Source organism: Arachis hypogaea, chromosome 20 (genome assembly GCF_003086295.3).
Source record: "Arachis hypogaea cultivar Tifrunner chromosome 20, arahy.Tifrunner.gnm2.J5K5, whole genome shotgun sequence".
In the NCBI taxonomy this organism is placed as follows: Eukaryota; Viridiplantae; Streptophyta; class Magnoliopsida; order Fabales; family Fabaceae; genus Arachis; species Arachis hypogaea.
In genome coordinates, this window is record NC_092055.1 from 47,363,681 (window position 1) to 47,390,548 (window position 26,868).

At 38.3% G+C, this 26,868-nt stretch overlaps 3 non-coding genes across 3 annotated transcripts; all 3 read right to left on the reverse strand.

Moving 5' to 3' along the window:
- Positions 1-10,034: 10,034 nt before the first annotated feature.
- Positions 10,035-10,141, reverse strand: LOC112788528 (small nucleolar RNA R71). Its single transcript, XR_003195887.1, has one exon. It is a non-coding gene; the product is annotated as a small nucleolar RNA R71 (small nucleolar RNA).
- A 7,502-nt stretch (positions 10,142-17,643) lies between these two features.
- On the reverse strand, positions 17,644-17,751 carry LOC112787906 (small nucleolar RNA R71). The gene has a single exon (XR_003195291.1). It is a non-coding gene; the product is annotated as a small nucleolar RNA R71 (small nucleolar RNA).
- Positions 17,752-22,412: 4,661 nt separating this feature from the next.
- LOC112787363 (small nucleolar RNA R71) lies at positions 22,413-22,520 on the reverse strand. Its single transcript, XR_003194781.1, has one exon. It is a non-coding gene; the product is annotated as a small nucleolar RNA R71 (small nucleolar RNA).
- Positions 22,521-26,868: the final 4,348 nt, after the last annotated feature.

Here is a 26,868-nt window from a genome sequence, read left to right on the forward strand (position 1 = left end):
TGGGCAATGATGGCTTTGAAAGTGTTATTGGCAATCACTTTTCTCATTAACCTTGCAAGTTACCTCCCTTTCCTTGCTTCCTTTGGTCCTGAAATCAAGCAACAGAGTGCATCAAAGTTCTAGTCCAAGTCATGGGTAATGCAGCATACAATTTGTCACCAAATTCATGCAAAATCCTCATAAAATAATGTAAAATACACAATGTATGCTTGAATCAAGGTGTAGGTGAATATCTACCCAAAACTAGCTTATTTCCTAAAGAAATGCATGAAACTACCCTAAAAACAGTAAAGAAAAGGTCAGTGAAACTGGCCAAGATGCCCTGGCATCAATCTCCTCCATTTCTTCTTCTTCTACTCCTTTCTTTCTTCTTTTGCTCGAGAATGAGCAAACCTTTTAAGTTTAGTGTGGGAAAAAGCTCTGCTTTTTATTTTTCCATAACCATTAATGACACCTAAGGCCAGAGAAACCTCTAGAAAGAGGAAAGGGAAGTTAATTGCTTCCACCTCCGAGTCATGAAAGATGGAGAGATTCATCTCAAAGGTCCATCAAGACCACTTCTATGAAGTTGTGAACAAGAAAAAAGTGATCCCTGAGGTCCCCTTAATGCTCAAAAAGAGTGAATATCCGGAGATCTGACATGAGGTTCGGAGAAGAGGTTGGAAAGTTCTCACCAACCCCATCCAACAAGTCAGAATCTTAATGGTTCAAGAGTTCTATGCTAATGCATGGATCACTAAGAACCATGATCAAGGTGTGAACCCGAACCCAAAAAATTGGCTCACAATGGTTCGGGGGAATTACTTGGATTTCAGTCTGAAAAATGTGAGGTTGGCATTCAACTTGCCAATAATGCAAGGATATCCTTATCCTTTTACTAGAACGGTCAACTTTGATCAAAGGTTAGACCAAGTCCTCATGGATATTTGTGTGGAAGGAGCTCAATGGAAGAGAGACTCCAAAGGCAAGCCGGTTCAACTGAGAAGGCTTGACCTCAAACCCATGGCTAGGGGATGGTTGGAGTTCATCCAATGCTCTATCATTCCTACTAGCAACCGGTTTAAAGTTACAATAGATTGGGCTATCATTATCCATAGTATCATGAATGGAGAGGAAGTAGAAGTTCATGAGATCATACGTCTAGAACTATACAAGGTAGCGGACAAGCCCTCCACTTTGGCAAGGTTAGCCTTCCCTCATCTCATCTGTAATCTATACAATTCAGCTGGAATCAGAAAGGACCAAAAGGCCATGAGAGGGGAGCAACAAAGGCAAGGAAGAGACATAGAGGAGCTCAAGCACTCAATAAGATCTTCAAGAGGAAGAACTAGCCGCCATCACTAAGGTGGACCCGTTCTTTAATTTCCTTGTTCTTATTTTTCTGTTTTTCGGTTTTTATGCTTTATGTTTTGTCTATGTTTGTGTCTTTATTACATGATCATTAGTGTCTAGTGTCTATGCCTTAAAGCTATGAATGTCCTATGAATCCTTCACCTTTCTTAAATGAAAAATGTTTTATGAAAAAGAAAAAGAAGTACATGAATTTCGAATTCTATCTTGAAAATAGTTTAATTATTTTGATGTGGTGGCAATACTTTTTATTTTCTAAATGAATGCTTGAACAGTGCATATTTTTTATAGTGAAGTTTATGAATGTTAAAATTATTGGCTCTTGAAAGAATAATGAAAAAAGAGAAATGTTATTGATAATCTGAAAAATCATAAAAATGATTCTTGAAGCAAGAAGAAGCAGTGAAAAGCAAAAGCTTGCAAAAAAAATGCAAAAAATAAAGAAAATAAAAAGAAAGAAAAAGAAAAAGCAATCAGAGAAAGCCAGTAACCCTTTAAACCAAAAGGCAAGGGTAAAAAGGATCCAAGGCTTTGAGTTTTAATGGATAGGAGGGCCCAAAGGAATAAAATCCTGGCCTAAGCGGCTAAATCAAGCTGTCCCTAACCATGTGCTTGTGGTGTGAAGGTGTCAAGAGAAAAGCTTGAGACTGAGCGGTTAAAGTTGTGGTCCAAAGCAAAAAAAGAGTGTGCTTAAGAGCTCTGGGTACCTCTAACTGGGGACTCTAGCAAAGATGAGTCACAATCTGAAAAGGTTCACCCAATTATGTGTTTGTGGCATTTATGTATCCGGTGGTAATAATGGAAAACAAAATGCTTAGGATCACGGCCAACACTCATAAAGTAGCTGTGTTCAAGAATCAGCATACTGAACTAGGAGAATCAATAACACTATCTGAATTCTGAGTTCCTACGGATGCCAATCATTCTGAACTTCAAAGGATAAAGTGAGATGCCAAAACTGTTCAGAAGCAAAAAGCTACTAGTCCCGCTCATCTAATTGAAACTAATCTTCATTGATAATTTTGGAATTTATTGTATATTCTCTTCTTTTTATCCTATTTTGTTTTTAGTTTCTTGGGGACAAGCAACAATTTAAGTTTGGTATTGTGATGAGCGGATAATTTATACCCTGGCCTTTTTGGCATTATTTTTACATACTTTTTAGTATGTTTTAGTTATTTTTTATTATATTTTTATTAGTTTTTATGAAAAAATAACATTTCTGGACTTTACTATGAGTTTGTGTGTTTTTCTGTAATTTCAGGTATTTTCTGACCGAAATTGAGGGACTTGAGCAAAAATCTAATTCAGAGGCTGAGAAAGGACTGCAGATGCTGTTGGATTCTGACCCTCCTGCACTCGAAGTGGATTTTCTGGAGCTACAAAAGCCTAATTGGCGTGCTCTCAATTGCGTTGCAAAGTAGACATCTTGGGCTTTCCAGCAATTTATAATAGTCCATACTTTTCTTGAGATTTGATGGCCCAAACTGGCGTCTAAACGCTCACCAGAGACCCTTTTCTGGCGTAAAATGCCAGAACTGGCACCAGAACTGGAGTTAAATGCCCAAACTGGCATCCAAGCTGGCGTTTAACTGCAAGAATGGACTATACACGTGTAAAGCTCAATGCTCAGTCCAAGCACACACCAAGTGGGCCCCGAAAGTGGATTTATGCACTATCTGCACTAAGTTACTTATTTTCTGTAATCCCTAGTAAGTAGTTTAGTATAAATAGCACTTTTACTATTGTATTCGCATCACCTAGAAACCCTCTTTTCACTTTTATGTTACATTGGGAGGCTGGCCATTCGGCCAAGCCTAGACCTTTTTCTCTTATGTATTTTCTACGGCGGAGTTTCTACACCTCATAGATTAAGGTGTGGAGCTCTGCTGTTCTTCATGAATTAATGCAAGTACTATTGTTTCTCTTTCAATTCACGCTTACTTCTTCTCCAAGATATACTCTCGTACTTAATTCAGTTAAGTTAGAATGAAGGGGTGACCCGTGACAATCACCCACTATCTTCGTTACTCGCTTAGCCAAGATCCGCGTGCCTAACAACCACAAGCGGTCTACATGATGTTCAACGTAGTCATTGGATGACAGCCAGAGTATATTCTCTTGGGTCTCTAGTCCATGGACCGAGTCCGTGAGATTAGGATCTTCGTGGTATAGGCTAGAACCAATTGGCAGCACTCCTGAGATCCAGAAAGTCTAAACCTTGTCTGTGGTATTCCGAGTAGGATCTGGGAAGGGATGACTGTGACGAGCTTCAAACTCACGAATGTTGGGTGCAGTGACAATGTGCAAAAGGATAGAGAGATCCTATTCCGACGCTAGTGAGAACCGACAGATGATTAGCCGGCGGTAGCTGTACCTGGTATTTTTCATCCAAGACAAGAAATTCGACAGTTGATTAGCTGTGCAGAAACTGTAACTGGTATTTTTCATCCGAGAGGATCATACAGCTTACCATGGAAGGGAGCACGCATGGTTGGATGAAGACAGTAGGAAAGCAGAGGTTCAGAAGCAACAAAGCATCTCTAAACGCTTATCTGAAATTTTCACCAATGAATTACATAAGTATCTTTATTTTATTTTATGTTTTATTTATCTTTTAATTATCAAAACCTCATAACCATTTGAATCCGCCTTACTAAGATTTACAAGATGACCATAGCTTGCTACAAGCCGACAATCTCCGTGGGATCGACCCTTACTCACGTAAGGTATTACTTGGACGACCCAGTGCACTTACTGGTTAGTTGTGCGGAGTTGCGAAAAGTGTGATCATAATTTCATGCACCACCAACCTTACAAGTACTAAACCAAATTAACAATGAGATTATTAAAGACCCTCAACTTCAACCTAATGATAAGAGGATTCTCATTCCTTTCACCATTGACGATGAAACATGCTGCTTTATCGGCCCCATTCAAAATCTCGAGCGTGCTAGCAAATGACTTGATTTCTTCCCTAACGCTGAGGGAGAAGACTTACTCATCAAACGAGACCTCCTTGTTGCTCCTTTTATTGACCACAAAAAAACCTTTCGGAATAACCCCAAAGTTACCCCTCGAGGTGCTGACTTTTGAGCTTGGCTTAGACGTCTCAAATTGGTAAAAAATGACGCTTGGAGGGCTCTTGGTATTTATGACTTCCTCCGACTTTCTCATTTCTCTCCTACCACTCACCATTGGATGATTGGGGTAGTTGTGTGCTTTTGGAACAGAACAACCAACAACTTCCATCTCCTCTATGGGATGGTAGGGCCCTCATCACTTGATGTGGCTGCCATCACTGGCCTTCCAATAAATTTTCCTGAATTAACTTACGATATGCAGCCGAATCGGACCTATAAGGTAGCTCAAAGGAACTCTTATAGTGACTTTATCAGTCAAAATATGGGACATGAATATGATCCCATGACTGATGAAGAAAGCGTGGCATTCTTGTATTACTGGTTGAATGCCATCGTTTTCTGTTTGAGGAGTGTCCAAATGCAGAAGTTGTTTCTTCCCTTGGCTTCTCTTTTACATGAAGGCTACAAATTCAATTTGGCCAAATTGATTTTAGGGCATTTGTTTGATAAACTTGGACATCTAGTTGATTGTCTTCGAGCCAACTCGTCGATCAATGTGGGAGGCTCCCTTTGGCTCCTCCAACTTTGGTTAAACACTGTATTCGAAAAAGAGAAACAACTAAAAGACACCAAACTTAAAAATTTAAAATCAAAGGACACCAATTTTCAAAAATTCAAAAGAAAAATACCAAAAGACACCAAACTTAAAATTTTTGAAATCAAACAAGAAAAATGATCAAGAACAATTCGAACACAATGAAGAACACTCAAGAACAATTTTCAAAATTTTAAAGAAAACAAGGGGGACACCAAACTTAAAAACTAACACAAGACTCAAACAAAAGATAAAGATTACTAAAGAAAAGAAAGGGTTTTGAAAAATTTTTTGAGAAATAAAACAAAAGACACAAACAAAAGAGTAACTAAACCGTAAAAAGTACCAAATCTAAGCAACAGGATAGTCCGGTAATTTGTCAATCTCAGAATAATCCCCGGCAACAGCACCAAAAACATGGTGCGCAAAATTGAACTCCACACAACTGAACTGGCAAGTGCATCAGGTCGTCCAAGTAATACCTCAGGTGAGTGAGGGTCGAATCCCACAGAGATTGTCGGATTGAGTAAGCAATGGCTATCTTGTAGATCTTAGTCAGGCGATTAAGAAAAGATGGTTGTTTGTTTGAAAGCATAAACGAAATAGTAAAGAACGAAATACCAGATTAATGTAAAAGCAATTATGGATATTTAGTTAAGGCTTTGGAGATGCGTATTCTTTCTGGATTAACTTTTCTTACTGTCTACTTCAACGACGAATGACTTATTCAACGGCAGCTGTAATTGACTAACTCATGTAGCATCCTCATCCAGTTAGTCTCTTCTAAGCCATAGCAGTACACCATGTCCGAGCAACTGATGTAGCATCCTCATCAAGTTAACTCATGGCTTCCCACTATAGTCAAAGGTGAAGATCTAAGCAATCCACTCCCCTTCGCGATCCTACTCAAAACGCCACAGACAAGGTCGGATCTTTCGGATCAGGGAACGCTGCTTCTCATACTCTAGCCTTAACGCCACAAAACCCTCAGTAACCCACGTTCAACGGAATTATATGTCACGTATCCAAAGTCGCCCACGCATGCTCTTGGAATCCGCAGTGCACTCTCTAGCTGTGGTTCAATGCTATCCAGGTCAGGACTCACATGGAACCCATGTAGAACAAGGATGATTGTCGTGGGTCATCCTCAATTCATGAAATGAAGAACGAAAATGTACAAGAGAATGGAATCAAACGTGTATTGAAATAGAATAGTAATTTTATTAATTCATGAGAATCAGCAGAGCTCCTAACCCTAACTTAGGAGGTTTAGTTGCTCATGCTTTAGAGAAAGTAATGTAAAACGTGAAAAAGGTAAAGATGAGGCCGAAGATCCTAAACATAGGTGATCTTCTCCTTTAAATACTAATTGATGAGCGGATAATTTATATGCTTTTTGGCATTGTTTTTACATAGTTTTTAGTATGATTTAGTTAGTTTTTAATATATTTTTATTAGTTTTTAAATAAAAATCATATTTCTGGACTTTACAATGAGTTTGTGTGTTTTTCTGTGATTTCAGGTATTTTCTGGCTGAAATTGAGGGACTTGAGCAAAAATCAGATTCAGAGGCTGAAGAAGTACTGCAGATGCTGCTGGATTCTGACCTCCCTGCACTCAAAGTGGATTTTGGAGCTACAAGAGTCCACATGGCGCGCTCTCAAGTGCGTTGGAAAGTAGACATCCAGGGCTTTCCATCAATATATAATAGTCCATACTTTGCCCGATTTTAGATGACGCAAACTGGCGTTCAACGCCAGCTTCCTGCCCTATTCTGGAGTTAAACGCCAGAAACAGGTTGCAAAGCAGAGTTAAACACCAGAAACAAGTTATAAACTGGCGTTCAACTCCAAGGAAGGCCTCTACAAGTGAAAGCTTCAATGCTCAGCCCAAGCACACACCAAGTGGGCCCGGAAGTGGATTTCTGCATCATTTACTCATTTTTGTAAACCCTAGTAACTAGTCTGATATAAATAGGACCTTTTACTATTGTATTGTCTAATCTTTGATCAGTCTTATGCTATCTTAGACCTTTATGGAGGCTGGCCATTCGGCCATACTTGAACCTTCATCACTTATGTATTTTCAACGGTAGAGTTTCTACACACCATAGATTAAGGTGTGGAGCTCTGCTGTTCCTCATGAATTAATGTAAAGTACTATTGTTTTTCTATTCAATTCGAGCCTATTTCTTCTCTAAGATATTCATTCGCACACAAGAACATGATGAATGTGATGATTATGTGACGCTCATCACCATTCTCACTTATGAACGCGTGCCTGACAACCACTTCCGTTTTACATGCAAACAAGCTTGAATGTGTATCTCTTAGCCTCCTGATCTACGGTCAGAGTCTTCGTGGTATAGGCTAGAATTATTGGCAGCCATTCTTGAGATCCGGAAAGTCTAAACCTTGTCTGTGGTATTCCGAGTAGAATCTGGGAAAGGATGGCTGTGACGAGCTTCAAACTCGCGAGTGCTGGGCGTAGTGACAGACGCAAAAGGATTACTGAATCCTATTCCAGTATGATCAAGAACCGACAGATGATTAGCTGTGCGGTGACAGCGCATCTTGGACCATTTTCACTGAGAGGACGGGAAGTAGCCATTGATAACGGTGATGCCCTACATAAAGCTTGCCATGGAAAGGAGCAGGAATAATTGGATGAAGACAGCAGGAAGCAGAGGTTCAGGAGGAACAAAAGCATCTCTATACGCTTATCTGAAATTATCACCAATGAATTACATAAGTATTTCTATCCTATTTTATATTTTAATTATATTTTAATTATCAATTCACCATAACCTTTTGAATCTGCCTGACTGAGATTTATAAGGTGACCATAGCTTGCTTCAAGCCGACAATCTCCGTGGGATCGACCCTTACTCACGTAAGGTTTATTACTTGGACGACCCAGTGCACTTGTTGGTTAGTTGTGCGAAGTTGTGACAGAGAATTAAGATTATGAACGTGCGTATAAAGTTTTTGACACCGTTATCAAGGAATGAACGATCACGATTTCCCATAACAAGTTTTTGGCGCCGTTGCCGGGGATTATTCGAGTTTGGACAACTGACGGTTCATCTTGTTGCTCAGATTAGGTGATTTTATTTTAATTTTAAGCTTTTTATTTCTTATTTTTGAAAAATACAAAAAAATTTCTTCTTTTTCGTTTTTCCCAAAATAATTTTCGAAAAATACCAAAAAAAAAATTAATAAAATCTTAAAAACCAAAAATATTGTGTTTCTTGTTTGAGTCTTGTGTCAAATTTTAAGTTTGGTGTCAATTGCATCTTTTTTATTTTTCTTAAAATTTTCGAAAACTCATGCATTTGTTCTTCATGATCTTCAAGTTGTTCTTGATGAATTTCTTTGTTTGATCTTTAAATTTTTCTTGTTTGGTGTCTTTTCTTGTTTTTCATATGCATTTTCAATTTGTTAGTGTCTAAAGATTGAAAATTTCTATGTTTGGTGTCTTGCATGTATTTCTTTTCTTAAAAATTTTCAAAAACATGTTCTTGATGTTCATCTTGACATTCAAAGTGTTCTTGGTGTTCATCTTGACATTCAAAGTGTTCTTGCATGCATCATGTGTTTTGATTCATAATTTTCATGTTTTGAGTCTTTTTGTTGTTTTTCTCTTTCTTCATTAAAAATTCAAAAAAATCAAAAAATATATTTCCCTTATTTCACTCATAATTTTCGAAAATTTGATTTGAGTTAGTCAAAAGTTTTTAAATTTAATTGTTTCTTATGAGTCAAGTCAAATTTTCAATCTTTTTTCAAAAATCAAATATTTTTTCATTTTTTCTTTCATATTTTCAAAAATTTCAAATTGATTTTCCAAATCTTTTTCTTATTTTATTTTATAATTTCAAAATCTTTACTAACAATTAATGTGATTGATTTAAAAAAATTCTTACTTGCCTATTAAGAAAGGTTCAATCTTTAAATTTTAAAATCATATCTTTTTGTTTCTTGTAAGTCAAGTAATCAACTTTAATTTTCAAAATCAAATCTTTTTAAATTTCTTTTTCAAATCTTTTTCAAAATAAAATTCAATCACATCTTTTTCAAAATCAATTTCAAAATCTTTTCTAACCTCTTATCTTTTCAAAGATTTTCAAATCTTTTTCAATTAATCCTATCTTTTTATTTGATTCTTATCTTTTTCAAAACTATCTAACTGATTTTCTCTCTCTAATTTTCGAAAACTCTCCCCCACTTTTTCAAAATTTCTTTTTAATTAACTAATTGTTTTAAATTTTAAATTAATTTTATTTTTTCTCTTAATTTTCGAATTTTAACTAATAATTAAAATAAAAACAAAATTATTTTCCTTTAATTTTAATTTAATTTCAAATTTTTCTCTTTTCCTTCTTCTATTCTTCTCTTCTTCTACTCACATAAAAGAATCTCTATACTGTGACATAGAGGATTCAATATTTTCTTTTCTGTTCTCTTCTTTTTCATATGAGCAGGAACAAAGATAAGAACATTCTTGTTGAAGCTGATCCTAAACCTGAAAGGACTCTGAAGAGGAAGCTAAGGGAAGCTAAAGCACAACTCTCTGGAGAAAATCTGACATAAATTTTCAAAAAAGAAGGAGACATGGCCGAACCCAACAACAATGCAAGGAAGATGCTTGGTGACTTTACTGCACCAAATTTCAACTTACATGGAAGAAGCATCTCAATCCCTGCCATTGGAGCAAACAATTTTGAGCTAAAGCCTCAATTAGTTTCTCTGATGCAACAGAATTGCAAGTTTCATGGACTTCCATCAGAAGATCCTTTTCAGTTCTTAACTGCATTCTTGCAGATCTGTGATACTGTTAAGACCAATGGGGTTGACTCCGAGGTCTACAGGCTTATGCTTTTCCCGTTTGCTGTAAGAGACAGAGCTAGAATATGGTTGGACTCTCAACCTAAAGATAGCCTGAACTTTTGGGATAAGCTGGTCACGGCTTTCTTAGCCAAGTTCTTTCCTCCTCAAAAGCTTAGCAAGCTTAGAGTGGATGTTCAAAACTTCAAACAGAAAGAAGGTGAATCCCTTTATGAAGCTTGGGAGAGATACAAGTAACTGACCAAAAAGTGTCCTTCTGACAGGCTTTCAGAATGGACCATCCTGGATATATTCTATGATGGTCTGTCTGAATTATCAAAGATGTCATTGGACAACTCTGCAAGTAGATCCATTCACCTAAAGAAAACGCCTACAGAAGCTCAGGAACTCATTGACATAGTTGCAAATAACTAGTCCATGTACACTTCTGAAAGGAATCCTGTGAGTAATGGGACGCCTCAGAGGAAGGGAGTTCTTGAAATTGATACTCTGAATGCCATATTGGCTCAGAATAAAATATTGACTCAGCAAGTCAATATAATTTCTCAGAGTCTGAATGGATTGCACGCTACATCCAACAGTACTTAAGAGGCATATTCTGAAGAAGAAGCTTATGATCTTGAGAACCCTGCAATAGCAGAGGTGAATTACATGGGTGAACCCTATGAAAACACCTATAATCCCTCATGGAGAAATCATCTAAATTTCTCATGGAAGGATCGACAAAAGCCTCAACAAGGCTTTAATAATGGTGGAAGAAATAGATTTAGCAATAGCAAGCCTTTTCCATCATCCACTTAGCAACAGACAGAGAATTCTGAGCAGAATCCATCTAACTTAGCAAATATAGTCTCTGATCTATCTAAGGCCACTTTAAGTTTCATGAATGAAACAAGGTCTTCCATTAGAAATTTGGAGGCACAAGTGGGCCAGCTGAGTAAAAGAGTCACTGAAGCCCCTCCTAGTACTCTCCCAAGCAATACAAAAGAGAATCCAAAAAGAGAGTGCAAGGCCATTACCTTACTTGGTGTGGCCGAACCCAAAGAGGAGGAGAAGGACGTGAATCCTAGTGAGGAAGACCTCCTGGGACATTCGGTGACCAATAAGGAGTTTCCCTTTGAAGAACCAAAAGAATCTGAGGCTCATCTAGAGACCATAGAGATTCCATTGAACCTCCTTTTACCATTCATGAGCTCTGATGACTATTCATCTTCTGAAGAAGATGAAGACATTGCTAAAGAGCAAGTTGCTCAATATTTAAGAGCAATTATGAAGTTGAATGCCAAATTATTTGGTAATGAGACTTAGGAGGATGAACCCCCCTTGCTCACCAATGAACTGAATAAATTGGATAGGCATAAATTACCTCAAAAGAAACAGGATCCTGGTAAATTCTTAATTCCCTGTAACATAGGCACCATGACCTTTGAGAAGGCTCTATGTGACCTGGGGTCAGGAATAAACTTAATGCCACTCTCTGTAATGGAGAAACTTGGGATCTTTGAGGTGCAAGCTGCCAGAGTCTCTTTAGAGATGGCAGACAACTCAAGAAAACAGGCTTATGGACTAGTAAAGGACGTGCTAGTAAAGGTTGAAGGCCTTTACATCCCTGCTGATTTCATAATCCTAGACACTGGGAAGGATGAGGATGAATCCATCATCCTTGGAAGACCCTTCCTAGCCACAGCAAGAGCTATGGTTGATGTGGACAGAGAAGAATTGGTCCTTCAACTAAATGAGGACAACCTTGTGTTTAAAACTCAAGGATCTCTTTCTGTAACCATGGAGAGGAAGCATGAAAAGCTTCTCTCACTGCAGAGTCAACCAAAGCCCCCACAGTCAAACTCTAAATTTGGTGTTGGGAGGCCACAACCAAACTCTAAGTTTGGTGTTGAACCCCCACATTCAAACTCTAAGTTTGGTGTTGGGAGGTTCCAACAATGCTCTGAACATCTGTGAGGCTCCATGAGAGCTCACTGTCAAGCTATTGACTTTAAAGAAGTGCTTGTTAGGAGGCAACCCAATGTTATTTAATTATATCTATTTATTTTCTATTGTTATTTTATGTTTTTTTAGGTTGATGATCATGTGAAGTCACAAAAACTACTGAAAAATCAAAAAAATAAAAAATAAAAAACAACATTAAAAATAGCACACCCTAGAGAAAGAGCTTATTGGCATTTAAACGCTAGTAAGAAGCATCAAACTGGTGTTTAACGCCAGAAAGAAGCATTAAGCTAGTGTTTAATGCCAGAAACAAGCATCAACCTGGCCTTAAACGCCAAAAACATGCTACATTTAGGCGTTTAACACCAAAAACAAGCAGCAGTCTGGCGTTAAACGCCAGTATTGCATACTAAGGGCATTTTACACACCTAATTGGAGCAGGGACGTTAAGTCCTTGACCCCACAGGATCCCCTTCTTTCTTTCTTCTTTTGCTCGAGGACGAGCAAACCTTTTAAGTTTGGTGTGGTAAAAGCATTGCTTTTTGTTTTTTGATGACCATTTATGGCACCTAAGGTCAGAGAAACCTCTAGAAAGAGGAAAGGGAAGACAAAAGCTTCCACCTCCGAGTCATGGGAGATGGAGAGATTCATCTCAAGGGTCCATAGCTCAGTAGTAGAGCATTTGACTGCACAACAAGAGATCATGGACCTCAACAAGAACATGAGAAAATTTCTCACCATGAAATCCTTGAGATACCTCAAGGGATGCACTTCCCTCCACAGAACAATTGGGAGCAAATTAACACCTCCCTAGGAGAATTACGTTCCAACATGGGACAACTAAGGGTGGAACACCAAGAGCACTCCATCATTCTCCATGAGATTAGAGAAGACCAAAGAGCTATGAAGGAGGAGCAACAAAGACAAGGAAGAGACATAGAGGAGCTCAAGAGCACCATTGGTTCTTCAAGAAGAGGAAGACGCCACCCTCACTAAGGTGGACCCGTTCCCTAATCTCCTTGATCTTATTTTCCTATTTTTCGTTTACTATGCTTTATGTTTATGTTTGTGTCTTATTATATGATCATTAGTATTTAAGTGTCTATGCCTTAAAGTTATGAATGTCCTATGAATCCATCACCTCTCTTAAAGGAAAAATGTTTTAATTACAAAAGAACAAGAAGTACATAATTTCGAATTCATCCTTGAAACTAGTTTAATTATTTTGATGTGGTGACAATACTTTCTGTTCTCTGAATGAATGATTGAACAGTGCATATGTCTTTTGAAATTGTTGTTTATGAATGTTAAATATGTTGGCTCTTGAAAGAATGATGAAAAAGGAGACATGTTATTTGATAATCTGAAAAATCATAAAAATGATTCTTGAAGCAAGAAAAAGCAGTGAATACAAAAGCTTGCGAAAAAAAAAGAAAAGAAAATTGGCAAAAAAAAAAAAGAAAGAAAAAGAAAAAGCAAGCAGAAAAAGCCAAAAGCTCTTTACACCAAAAGGCAAGAGTAAAAAGCCAATAACCCTTAAAACCAAAAGGCAAGGGTAAAAAGGATCCAAGGCTTTGAGCATCAATGGATAGGAGGGCCTAAAGGAATAAAATCCTGGCCTAAGCGGCTAAACCAAGCTATCCCTAACCATGTGCTTGTGGCGTGAAGGTGTCAAGTGAAAACTTAAGACTGAGCGGTTAAAGTCGAGGTCCAAAGCAAAAAGAAGAGTGTGCTTAAGAACCCCGGACACCTCTAATTGGGGACTCTAGCAAAGCTGAGTCACAATTTCAAAAGGTTCACCCAGTTATGTGTCTGTGGCATTTATGTATCCGGTGGTAATAATGGAAAACAAAGTGCTTAAGGCCACGGCCAAGACTCATAAAGTAGCTGTGTTCAAGAATCAACACACTGAACTAGGAGAATCAATAACACTATCTGAATTCTGAGCTCCTATAGATGCCAATCATTCTGAACTTCAAGGGATAAAGTGAGATGCCAAAACTATTCAAGAGGCAAAAAGCTACTAGTCCCGCTCATCTGATTGGAGCTAAGTTTCATTGATATTTTAGAATTTATAGTATATTCTCTTCTTTTTATCCTATTTTGATTTTCAGTTGCTTGGGGACAAGCAACAATTTAAGTTTGGTGTTGTGATGAGCGGATAATTTATACGCTTTTTGGCATTGTTTTTACATAGTTTTTAGTATGATTTAGTTAGTTTTTAATATATTTTGATTAGTTTTTAAATAAAAATCACATTTCTGGACTTTACTATAGGTTTGTGTGTTTTTCTGTTATTTCAGGTATTTTCTGGCTGAAATTGAGGGACTTGAGCAAAAATCAGATTCAGAGGCTGAAGAAAGACTGCAGATGCTGTTTGATTCTGACCTCCCTGCACTCAAAGTGGATTTTTTGGAGCTACAAGAGTCCAAATGCCGCACTCTCAAGTGTGCTGAAAAGTATACATCCAGGGCTTTCCAGGAATATATAATAGCCCATACTTTGCCCGAGTTTAGATGATACAAACTAGCGTTCAACGCCAGCTTCCTGCCCTATTCTGGAGTTAAACGCAAGAAACAGGTTGCAAAGCAGAGTTAAACGCCAGAAACAGCTTCCTGCCCTATTCAATGCTCAGCTCAAGCACACATCAAGTGGGCCCGGAAGTGGATTTCTGCATCATTTACTCATTTCTGTAAACCATAGTAACTAGTCTGATATAAATAGGACCTTTTACTATTGTATTGTCTAATCTTTGATCAGTCTTATGCTATCCTAGACCTTTATGGAGGCTAGCCATTCGGCCATGCCTGAACCTTCATCACTTATGTATTTTCAACGGTAGAGTTTCTACACACCATAGATTAAGGTGTGGAGCTCTGCTGTTCCTCATGAATTAATGCAAAGTACTATTGTTTTTCTATTCAATTCGAGTCTATTTCTTCTCTAAGATATTCACTCGCACACAAGAACATGATGAATGTGATGATTATGTGACGTTCATCACCATTCTCACTTATGAACGCGTGCCTGACAACCACTTCCGTTCTACATGCAAACAAGCTTGAATGTGTATCTCTTAGCCTCCTGATCTACGGTCAGAGTCTTCGTGGTATAGGCTAGAATTATTGGCGGCCATTCTTGAGATCCGAAAAGTCTAAACCTTGTCTGTGGTATTCCGAGTAGGATCTGGGAAAGGATGGCTGTGACGAGCTTCATACTCGCGAGTGCTGGGCGTAGTGACAGACGCAAAAGGATTACTAAATCCTATTCCAGTATGATCGAGAACCGACAGATGATTAGCCGTGCGGTGACAGCGCATCTTGGATCATTTTCACTGAGAGGACGGGAAGTAGCCATTGACAACGGTGATGCCCTACATAAAGCTTGCCATGGATAGGAGCAGGAATGATTGGATGAAGACAGCATGAAGCAGAGGTTCAGGAGGAACAAAAGCATCTCTATACGCTTATCTGAAATTCTCACCAATGAATTACATAAGTATTTCTATCCTATTTTTTATTTTAATTATATTTTAATTATATTCACCATAACCATTTGAATCCGCCTGACTGAGATTTACAAGGTGACCATAGCTTGTTTCAAGCCGACAATCTCCGTGGGATCGACCCTTACTCATGTAAGGTTTATTACTTGGACGACTGATAAACCATTATTTTATGGTTTATAATGTGTTTAATTGTGTGGTTTTATCATGATCTTTACCCACTTATTCATATGATTAGCATGCAATTATATTTCCTTCCTAAAATTATTACATGATTGAAAACTTGCTTCCTAGAGACTTTTAATTATGCATTTTAATTCTCCTTTATTCCATTCGATGCCGTGATCTGTGTGTTAAGTGTTTCAGGCTTTATAGGGCATGAATGAGTTGGAGATTGGAAAGGAAGCTTGCAAAAATGGAAGGAACACAAGAAATTAAGGAGATGACCAGCGAGAAGTGACGCGTCCGCATGGCTCACGCGATCGCGCGGAAGAGAGGAAATCGCAGTGACGCTGTCGCATGGCTCACGCGACCGCGCGGATTGGAATAGCACAAGTGACGCGGAGGCGTGGACGACACGCCCGCGTGGCAAAGCAAAACGCCGCATGACGCGTCCGCATGAATGACGCGATCGCATGACATGCGCAATCTGCATAATCTGCAGAATTCGCTGGGGACGATTTTGGGCCCTGTTTTGACCCAGTTTTTGGCCCAAAAAAGCAAACTAGAGCCAGAGAACATGCATAAACCAAAAACAACATTCATTCTACACAGTTTTAGATTTTAGATCTAGTTTTACTCCTTCTCTAGGTTTTTCTCTCTACACATTCATAGTTCTTAGGATTTTTATTTTCTATTGTTCTTTGCATTGGGATATTGAGAAGAGTTATTACCTCATCAAGACTTCGTCATTCTAGTTCGTTTTCTTTACTTGGCTTTACTCTTCCATGTCCTTTAATTTACTCAATTTTACTATTGGATTATTTTAGAATTTATTAATACAAAAGTTACTTTTATTTTTAATTGATTCCTTTGAGTTTATTTATCATGTCTTTCTTTAATTCCCTTTTCTATGTTATGTGTTCCATAATCACAATGAGCGAGTAATTCCCTAACTTGATGGGGAGTTAATTGAAAGGAACCCTTAAGTTGGAATACTCAAAAGAGAGATTGTAATTGGGTTTACTGTTGGATGACTCTCTTGTCACTAACGCCAGTCCTTCCAAGTAAGCGGATTGGGACTTGTGAGTAGAAATATCATCCCAACTTGTTTGACTTTCCCTTATTTAGTAAGGGATAACTAAACATAACGACCTTCAATTATCAATTAATCTTGAGAGTACTGCAATAAGAATAGGGCTTCCAACTAATCTTCTCCCAGTCAAGGCTTTTATTTAAATTACTTGATTTCCCCAATTTAATTTCCTGTTTATTCAACTCAAACTCTTTCTGAAAATATCTGATTAGTAAAATAGCACACCTTTCTGTAACTCGTTGGGAGACGACCTGGGATTCATACTCCCAGTATTTTAATTTTAATTTTTGTGACAACCTTTCTAAAGAGATAAGTGAATTTCTGGTTGGTTAAGAACTATACTTGCAACGCACAACTTATATCAATTCTTAATTAGCCAATTTCCGCCACGTCAATTTTTGGCACCATTGCCGGGGAGTTGCAATAGAGTGCTAAAGTTATTAATTGGATTTTATTTATTTGCATTTTATTTTATCTTGCTACCATGAGCTGCTTGTTTCTTTCGTTAGATGACGTGTTCACTTCCTGATCCAAGCTTGCTAGTATTCGATCCTGAGATTGAAAGAACTTTTTCACGAATAAGGCAAGCATGGCGTCGGTTAGTCCTCTCTGAGGGCGGATCTGAAACCTCACTTGAGAGAGAAACTAGCCCCTGTTCTACTGATTTAGTTGATTTACGTGCAGGTAACATGGCAGCAGCTAGGAAAGTTACTATCTAGGAGGCTGGAGCCCCTGATTTTACAATGCAACCATTTCAAGCGCATCACCCAGCGGTGGCTACAGACTTTGAAATAAAGACCGTACTGCTCAATTTAATGCCCAAGTTTCATGGCTTGCCTGCTCAAGAGCCTATCAAGCACCTGAGAGATTTTCAAGCAGCCTATTCTACTGTCAGGCGTGATGGTGCAGATGAAACTTCAATTTTGCTGAAAGCTTTCCCATTTTCTCTTGAGGGGAAGGTAAGAGAGTGGTACTACACTCAACCAGCAGCAACTGTATCCAACTGGGATACACTGAGAAGAGAGTTCTTGGAAAAATTCTTTCCAGCTGAAGTTACTGATAAACTGAGGAAAGACATTTCCATGATTGTTCAGGATGAATCTGAGACTCTCTATGAATATTGGGAGTGCTTCAATAATCTTCTGGAAGCATGCCCCCACCATATGATTGACAAGATAGTATTACTCGGTTACGTCACACAAGGCATGAGGCCCCAAGATAAGACCACATTGGAAAGTGCTAGCAATGGGTCTATGAAAAAGTACAAGACCACTGATGAGGCATGGCAATTGATCAGCGACTTAGCTGAATCTACTCGAAATCACAGGCAGAAACAAGGCCGTTCAAAAGCCATTGCAGAAGTATCCTCTAGCAGAGAGACTGCTGCTCTAACTCAGAGTATCTGTAAAATGACCAACTTGCTGAAGCAGATGCAATTGAATCAACAACAAGTTCAGCAAGCTCAACCTTCTCCACCACAGCAAGGCCAACAGTTAGTCCCACAGAGAGTTTGCGGAATCTGTGCTGATTATAGCCACTATACTGATGAGTATCCACAGCTCCAGCAGGAAGACAACACCGTAGCAGCCACTCATAACTTCTATGACTGCCTCAACCAAGGGTACAATCAAGGTGGCAACTACAACCATGGATGGCAGGACAATTCTAACCAGAATTGGAGGGACAACAACAACAACAGAGGAGGCAGAGACAATCAAGGAAGTCAGAGGTGAAATAATAACAACAACAGGCAGCAGAACCAGAACCAGCCTTACAGAGCACTGATGAGCGGATAATTTATACGCTTTTTGACATTGTTTTTAGTTTGTTTTTAGTAGGATCTAGTTACTTTTAGGGATGTTTTTAATAGATTTTGTGTTAAATTCACATTTCTGGACTTTACTATGAGTTTGTGTGTTTTTCTGTGATTTCAGGTATTTTCTGGCTGAAATTGAGGGACTTGAGCAGAAATCAGATTCAGAGGTTGAAAAAGGACTGCTGATGCTGTTGGATTCTGACCTCCCTGCACTCAAAGTGGATTTTCTGGAGCTACAGAACTCGAAATGGCGCGCTTCCAATTGCGTTGGAAAGTAGACATCCAGGGCTTTCCAGAAATATATAATAGTCCATACTTTGGCCAAGAATAGACGACGTAAACTGGCGTTCAACGCCAGCCTTCTGCCCAAATCTGGCGTCCAGCGCCAGAAAAGGATCCAAAACCAGAGTTGAACGCCCAAACTGGCACAGAAACTGGCGTTCAACTCCACAAATGGCCTCTGCACGTGCAACACTCAGGCTCAGCCCAAACACACACCAAGTGGGCCCCGAAAGTGGATTTATACATCAAATACTTACTCATGTAAACCCTAGTAGCTAGTTTATTATAAATAGGACCTCTTACTATTGTATTAGGCATCTTGGGATTACCTTATGATCCTTTGATCACGTTTTGGGGGCTGGCCATCTCGGCCATGCCTGGACCTTCACTTATGTATTTTCATACGGTAGAGTTTCTACACTCCATAGATTAAGGTGTGGAGCTCTGCTGTTCCTCAAAGATTAATGCAAAGTACTACTGTTTTCTATTCAATTCTTCTTATTTCGCTTCTAAGATATCCATTCGCACCCAAGAACGTGATGAAGGTGATGATTATGTGTGACGCTCATCATCCTTCTCCCTTATGAACGCGTGCCTGACAAACACTTCCGTTCTACATGAAATAAGCTAGAATGAATATCTCTTAGATCTCCTAACCAGAATCTTCGTGGCGTAAGCTAGAATGATGGCGGCATTCAAGAGAATCCGGAAGGTCTAAACCTTGTCTGTGGTATTCTGAGTAGGATTCAATGATTGAATGACTGTGACGAGCTCCTAACTCGCGATTGCAGGGCGTTAGTGACAGACGCAAAAGGATAGTAAATCCTATTCCAGCATGATCGAGAACCGACAGATGAATAGCCGTGCCGTGACAGGGTGCGTGAGCATATTATTCACTGAGAGGATAAGATGAAGCCATTGACAAGGGTGATGCCTCCAGACGATTAGCCGTGCCGTGACAGGGCATTGGATCATTTTCCCGAGAGATGACCGAAAGTAGCCATTGACAGTGGTGATGTATCACATAAAGCCAGCCATGGAAAGGAGTGAGACTGATTGGATGAAGATAGCAGGAAAGCAGAGGTTCAGAGACCATAGCTTGCTTCATACCAACAATCTCCGTGGGATTCGACCCTTACTCACGTAAGGTATTACTTGGACGACCCAGTGCACTTGCTGGTTAGTTGTATCGAAGTTGTGACAATTATGAATTAAGATCAGAGCACCAAGCTTTGGAGCTATTACCAGGATTATTCGAGCCTGGACATCACAATTTCGTGCACCAAGTTTTTGGCGCCGTTGCCGGGGATTGTTTGAGTTTGGACAACTAACGGTTCATCTTGTTGCTCAGATTAGGTAATTTTCTTTTTGTCTTGTTTTCAAAAAATTTTTCAAAAATCTTTCAAAAATTCTTCCTTTGTTTTCGAAAAAAAAAAATTTTAAAATAAAAATGTTTTCAAAAATATATTTTCCTTTCAGAATTTTTAAGAATGAATTCTAGTGTTTCATGGAGCATGTTGAAGCCTGGCTGGCTGTAAAGCCATGTCTCAATTCTTATACTCAAGAGAAGAGCTTCTTTATCTTTCTTAGCCAATTGGCTGTTGAATGTAAGGAATGTCAGGCGTGTCATGTCTGAGTTACATGCTAAAGCTTGGCTGGCTATTAAGCCATGCCTGACCCTTTGATTGGAGCTTTAGAGCATAAGATTCCTGGAATTCATATTAAAAATTTTGGAATCCTTATTTTCTTTTTCAAAATTATTTTTCGAAAAACATAAAATAAAAATCCAAAAAAAATTAGAAAATCATAAAAATCAAAAATATTTTTGTGTTTCTTGTTTGAGTCTTGAGTCATATCATAAGTTTGGTGTCACTTGCATATGCATCTTGCATTTTTTCGAAAATATCATGCATTCATAGTGTTCTTCATGATCTTCAAGTTGTTCTTGGTAAGTCTTCTTGTTTGATCTTGATGATTTTTTGTTTTGTTTCTTTTCATGTTTATCATATGCATTCTTGAATTCTTAGTATCTAAGCATTAAAGAATTCTAAGTTTGGTGTCTTGCATGTTTTCTTTGCATTAAAAATTTTTCAAAAATATGTTCTTGATGTTCATCATGACATTCATAGTGTTCTTGGTGTTCATCTTGACATTCATAGCATTCTTGCATGCATTCATTGTTTTGATCTAAAAATTTCATGCATTGCATCATTTTTCTTGTTTTTCTCTCTCACCATAAAAATTCAAAAAAAAAAAATATCTTTCCCTTTTTCTCTCATCAAATTCGAAAATTGAGTTGACTTTTTCAAAAATTTTTAAAAATCAAAGTTGTTCTTTATGAGTCAAATCAAATTTTCAATTTGAAAATCTTATCTTTTTCAAAATCATTTTCAAAAATCAAATCTTTTTCAAAATTCTTAGTTATTTTCGAAAATTAAAAAAAAATATTTTTCAAAAATCTTTTTCTTATTTTTATACCAAATTTTCGAAAATAACATAATCAATTAATGTTTTGATTCAAAAATTTGAAGTTTGTTACCTGCTTGTTAAGAAAGATTCAAACTTTAAGTTCTAGAATCATATCTTGTGATTTCTTGTGAATCAAGTCATTAATTGAGATTTTAAAAATCAAATCTTTTTCAAAAACTAATTTCTATCATATCTTTTCAAAAATATCTTCTTATCTTATCTTTTTCAAAAATATCTTTTCAAAATATCTTTCCTAACCTCCTAACTTCTTATCTTTTCAAAATTTGTTTCAACTAATTAACTAACTTTTTGTTTGTTTCTTAACTTTTTCAAAACTATCTAACTAACTCTCTCTCTCTCTCTAATTTTCGAAAATATCTTCCCTCTTTTTCAAAAATTTCTTTTTTATTAACTAATTATTTTTATTTTTAAATTTAAAAAAAAAATTTCGAAAAATACTAACTATTTTCAAAAACCAATTTTCAAAAATCACTAACTCCTTTTCAAAAATAATTTTCGAAAATTATCCCTCCCCCATCTCATTCTATTTATTCATTCATATCCTAACATCTCATTTCACCTCTCTTCCATCCTCACAGTTGTGTTTCTTCCATTATATTACATTCTTTGTCTCCCCTTCTCTTCTTCCACTAACACAGGAATCCCTATACTGTGGTATAAAGGATCTCTATTATTATTATTATTTTTCTGTGCCTTCTTCTTTGTCATATGAGCAGGAGCAAGGATAAGAACATTCTTGTGGAAGCAGATCCAGAACCTGAAAGGACTCTGAAAAGAAAATTAAGAGAAGCTAAAATACAACAATCCAGAGATAACCTTTCAGAAATTTTCGAACAGGAAAAGGAGATGGCAGCCGAAAATAATAATAATGTAAGGAAGATGCTTGGTGACTTTACTGCACCTAATTCCAATTTACATGGAAGAAGCATCTCCATTCCTGCCCTTGGAGCAAACAACTTTGAGCTGAAACCTCAATTAGTTTCTCTGATGCAGCAGAACTGCAAGTTTCATGGACTTCCATCTGAAGATCCTTTTCAGTTCTTAACTGAATTCTTACAGATATGTGATACTGTTAAGACTAATGGAGTAGATCCTGAAGTCTACAGGCTCATGCTTTTCCCCTTTGCTGTAAGAGACAGAGCTAGATTATGGTTGGATTCTCAACTCAAAGACAGCCTGAACTCTTGGGATAAGCTGGTCACGGCTTTCTTAGCCAAGTACTTTCCTCCTCAAAAGCTGAGCAAGCTTAGAGCTGATGTTCAAACCTTCAGACAGAAAGAAGGTGAATCCCTCTATGAAGCTTGGGAAAGATACAAACAGTTGACCAAAAAGTGTCCTTCTGACATGCTTTCAGAATGGACCATCCTGGATATATTCTATGATGGTTTATCTGAGCTATCAAAAATGTCACTGGACACTTCTGCAGGTGGATCCATTCACCTAAAGAAAACGCCTGCAGAAGCTCAAGAACTCATTGATATGGTTGCTAATAACCAGTTCATGTACACTTCTGAAAGGAATCCTGTGAGTAATGGGACGCCTATGAAGAAGGGAGTTCTTGAAGTTGATACTCTGAATGCCATATTGGCTCAGAATAAAATATTGACTCAGCAAGTTAATATGATCTCTCAAAGTCTGCATGGAATGCAAGCTGCATCCAACAGTACTCAAGAGGCATCTTCTGAAGAAGAAGCCTATGATCCTGAGAACCCTGCAATAGCAGCGGTAAATTACTTAGGTGAACCTTATGGAAACACCTATAACTCAACATAGAGAAATCATCCAAATTTCTCATGGAAGGATCAAAAGCCCCAACAAGGCTTTAATAATGGTGGAAGAAACAGGTTTAGCAATAGCAAGCCTTTTCCATCATCAACTCAGCAACAGACAGAGAACTCTGAACAAAATGCTCCTAATTTAGCAAATCTAGTCTCTGATCTATCTAAGGCCACTGTAAGTTTCATGAATGAAACAAGATCTTCCATTAGAAATCTGGAAGCACAAGTGGGCCATCTGAGTAAAAGGATCACTGAAATCCCTCCTAGTACTCTCCCAAGCAATACAGAAGAGAATCCAAAAGGAGAGTGCAAGGCCATTGACATAAGCGCCATGGCCGAACCTGTGAGGAGAGGAGAGGACGTGAATCCCAAGGAGGAATACCTCCAGGGACGTCCAGTGATCAATAAGGAGCTTCCCTCTGGGGAACCAAAGGACTCTGAGGCTCATCTAGAGACCATAGAGATTCCATTGAACCTCCTTATACCCTTCATGAGCTCTGATGAGTATTCCTCTTCTGAAGAGAATGAGGATATTACTGAAGAGCAAACTGCCAAGTTTCTTGGTGCAATCATGAAGCTGAATGCCATATTATTTGGCATTGATGCTTGGGAAGTTGAACCTCCCTTGTTCATCAATGAACTAAGTGATCTGGATCAACTGACATTGCCTCAGAAGAGACAGGATCCTGGAAAGTTCATAATCCCTTGTACCATAGGCACCATGATCTTTAAGGCTCTGTGTGACCTTGGTTCAGGGATAAACCTCATGCCCCTCTCTGTAATAGAGAAACTGGGAATCTATGGGGTGCAAGCTGCTAAAATCTCACTAGAGATGGCAGACAGCTCAAGAAAACAGGCTTATGGACAAGTAGAAGATGTATTAGTAAAGGTTGAGGGCCTTTACATACCTACTGATTTCATAGTCCTGGATACTGGAAAGAAAGAGGATGAATCCATCATCCTAGGAAGACCTTTTCTGGCCACAGCAAGAGCTGTGATTGATGTTGACAGAGGTGAAATATTCCTTCAATGGAATGAGAACTCCCTTGTGTTTAAAACTCAAGGATCTCCCTCTGCAACCATGGAGAGGAAGCAGAAAAAGCTTCTCTCCAAGCAGAGTCAACCAGAGCCCCCACAGTCAAACTCTAAGTTTGGTGTTGGGAGGCCACAACCAAACTCTAAAGTTTGGTGTTGAACTCCCATATCCAAACTCTAAGTTTGGTGTTGGAGAGTCTCAACAAAGCTCTGCACATCTGTGAGGCTCCATGAGAGCCCACTGTCAAGCTATTGACATTAAAGAAGCGCTTGTTGGGAGGCAACCCAATGTTTATTTATCTAACTATATTTTTCTTAGTTATGTGTCTTTATAGGTTCATGATCATGAGGAGTCACAAAATAAATATAAAAATTGAAAACGGAATCAAAAACAGCAGAAGAAAAATCACACCCTGGAGGAGCATCTGTCTGGCGTTCAAACGCCAGAACAGAGCATAGTTCTGGCGCTGAACGCCCAGAATGGGAGCATCCTGGCGCTGAACGCCCAGAACAAGCATGGTTCTGGCGTTCAACGCCAGAAATGGCAGCAAAGGGGCGTTGAACGCCCAAAATGGGCACCAACCTGGCGCTGAACGCCCAGAGTTGTGTGCAAGGGCATTTTACATGCCTAAATTGGTGCAGGGATGTAAATGCCTTGACACCTCAGGATCTGTGGATCCCACAGGATCATCTCAGGATCTGTGGACCCCACAGGATCCCCACCTACCTCATCATCTCTCTTTCCATTCATGATCATCCCTTCTTTTTTTCCATTTACCACTCACATGCATACACCCACTACCTTAAAAAAATCAACATCTCTCTCCCACCCAATCCCACCCATATGGCCGAATACACACTCCCATCCATCTCCTCCATATCTTCTTCTTATTCTTCTATTCTTTCTTCTTTTGCTCGAGGGCGAGCAACATTCTAAGTTTGGTGTGGTAAAAGCATAGCTTTTTTGTTTTTTCCATAACCATTGATGGCACCTAAGGCCATAGAAACCTCTAGAAAGAGGAAAGGGAAGACAAAAGCTTCCATCAAGGGTCTATAGCTCAGTGGTAGAACATTTGATTGCAAATCAAGAGATCCCTGAGATACCTCAAGGGATACATTTTCTTCCACACAATTATTGGAAGCAACTAAGGGTGGAACATCAAGAGCACTCCATCATCCTTCATGAAATCAGAGAAGATCTAAAAGCACTGAAGGAGGAGCAACAAAGGCAAGGAAGAGACATAGAAGAGCTCAAGGACATCATTGATTCCTCAAGAAGGAAATGCCACCATCACTAAGGTGGATTCATTCCTTGTTCTTAATTCTTCTGCTTTTCGTTTTCTATGTTATGTGCTTATCTATGTTTGTGTCTTCATTACATGATCATTAGTAGTTAGTAACTTTGTCTTAAAGTTATAAATGTCCTATGAATCCATCACCTCTCTTAAATGAAAAATGTTTTAATTCAAAAGAACAAGAAGTACATGAGTTTCGAATTTATCCTTGAACTTAGTTTAATTATATTGATGTGGTGACAATGCTTCTTGTTTTCTGAATGTATGCTTGAACAGTGCATATGTCTTTTGAAGTTGTTGTTTAAGAATGTTAAATATGTTGGTTCTTGAAAGAATGATGACTAGGAGACATGTTATTTGATAATCTGAAAAATCATAAAAATGATTCTTGAAGCAAGAAAAAGCAGCAAAGAACAAAGCTTGCAATATATATATATATATATATATATATATAGGCGAAAAAAAAATAGAAAGAAAAAGAAAAAGCAAGCAGAAAAAGCCAATAACCCTTAAAACCAAAAGGCAAGGGCAAATAAAAAGGATCCCAAGGCTTTGAGCATCAGTGGATAGGAGGACCTAAAGGAATAAAATCCTGGTCTAAGCGGCTAACCCAAGCTGTCCCTAACCATGTGCTTGTGGCGTGTAGGTGTCAAATGAAAACTTGAGACTGAGCGGTTGATGCACATAAACTAGTTATGCTACGATTTAGGAAATTGCACGATCGGCAAAATTCCTTCCGGCAAGTGCACCGGTTATCGTCAAGTAAAAACTCACAATAGAGTGAGGTCGAATCCCACAAGGATTGGTTGAGTGAGCAATTCGGATTAGAAGTGTGTTCTAGTTGAGCGGAATCAAGATTGAGATGAGTATTGCGGAATGTAAAATTGGCGGGAAAAGTAAATGACAAGAAATTGAAATGGCGGAATCTTAAATTGCATGAATTAAAGAGCAGAAACTAAATTGCTGAAATTAAAAGGGAATGGGGGTGATTGCATGAATTGAGTAGCAGAATGTAAAGAGAAAGTGGAAATCAGAAATGGGGAATTCATTGGGTTATAGGAGCTATTGAGATCTCCGAATCAAAACATGTTTATCTCTTCCTCAACCAATGCGTTCATTGAATTTTGCTTGGCAATCTTATATGATTGGATCCCAATCCCTTGGCTCACCAATTCTCTCTAAAAACAAACAAATTCCCAATCCCTTGGTTTAAATGTTCATAAGAAGAGATGATGCTCGATCACTGATTATACCACACAGTTTCATGAACCACAATTTGGTAGGATTACATGTCACAATATCCATCCAAACCCCAATCCAATTCACTGTGAGAAAGCTTCTCTAGCATGAATCCTCCATTCCTTTCCCAAGGTTCCGAAGGATTCCAAGTATGGGTAGTTTCTTTCCCAAGACAACTACCCAATGGAATTAGATCGAGAAGCTTTCTAACAAAATTCAAGAGAAAAGATTGAAGAAGAAGATAAACTATTATTGATTCATTGAATTACAATAGAGCTCCCTAACCCAATGAAAGGGGGTTTAGTGAGTCATAGCTCTGAATTCAATTACAAAGATATGAAAACTAGCTAA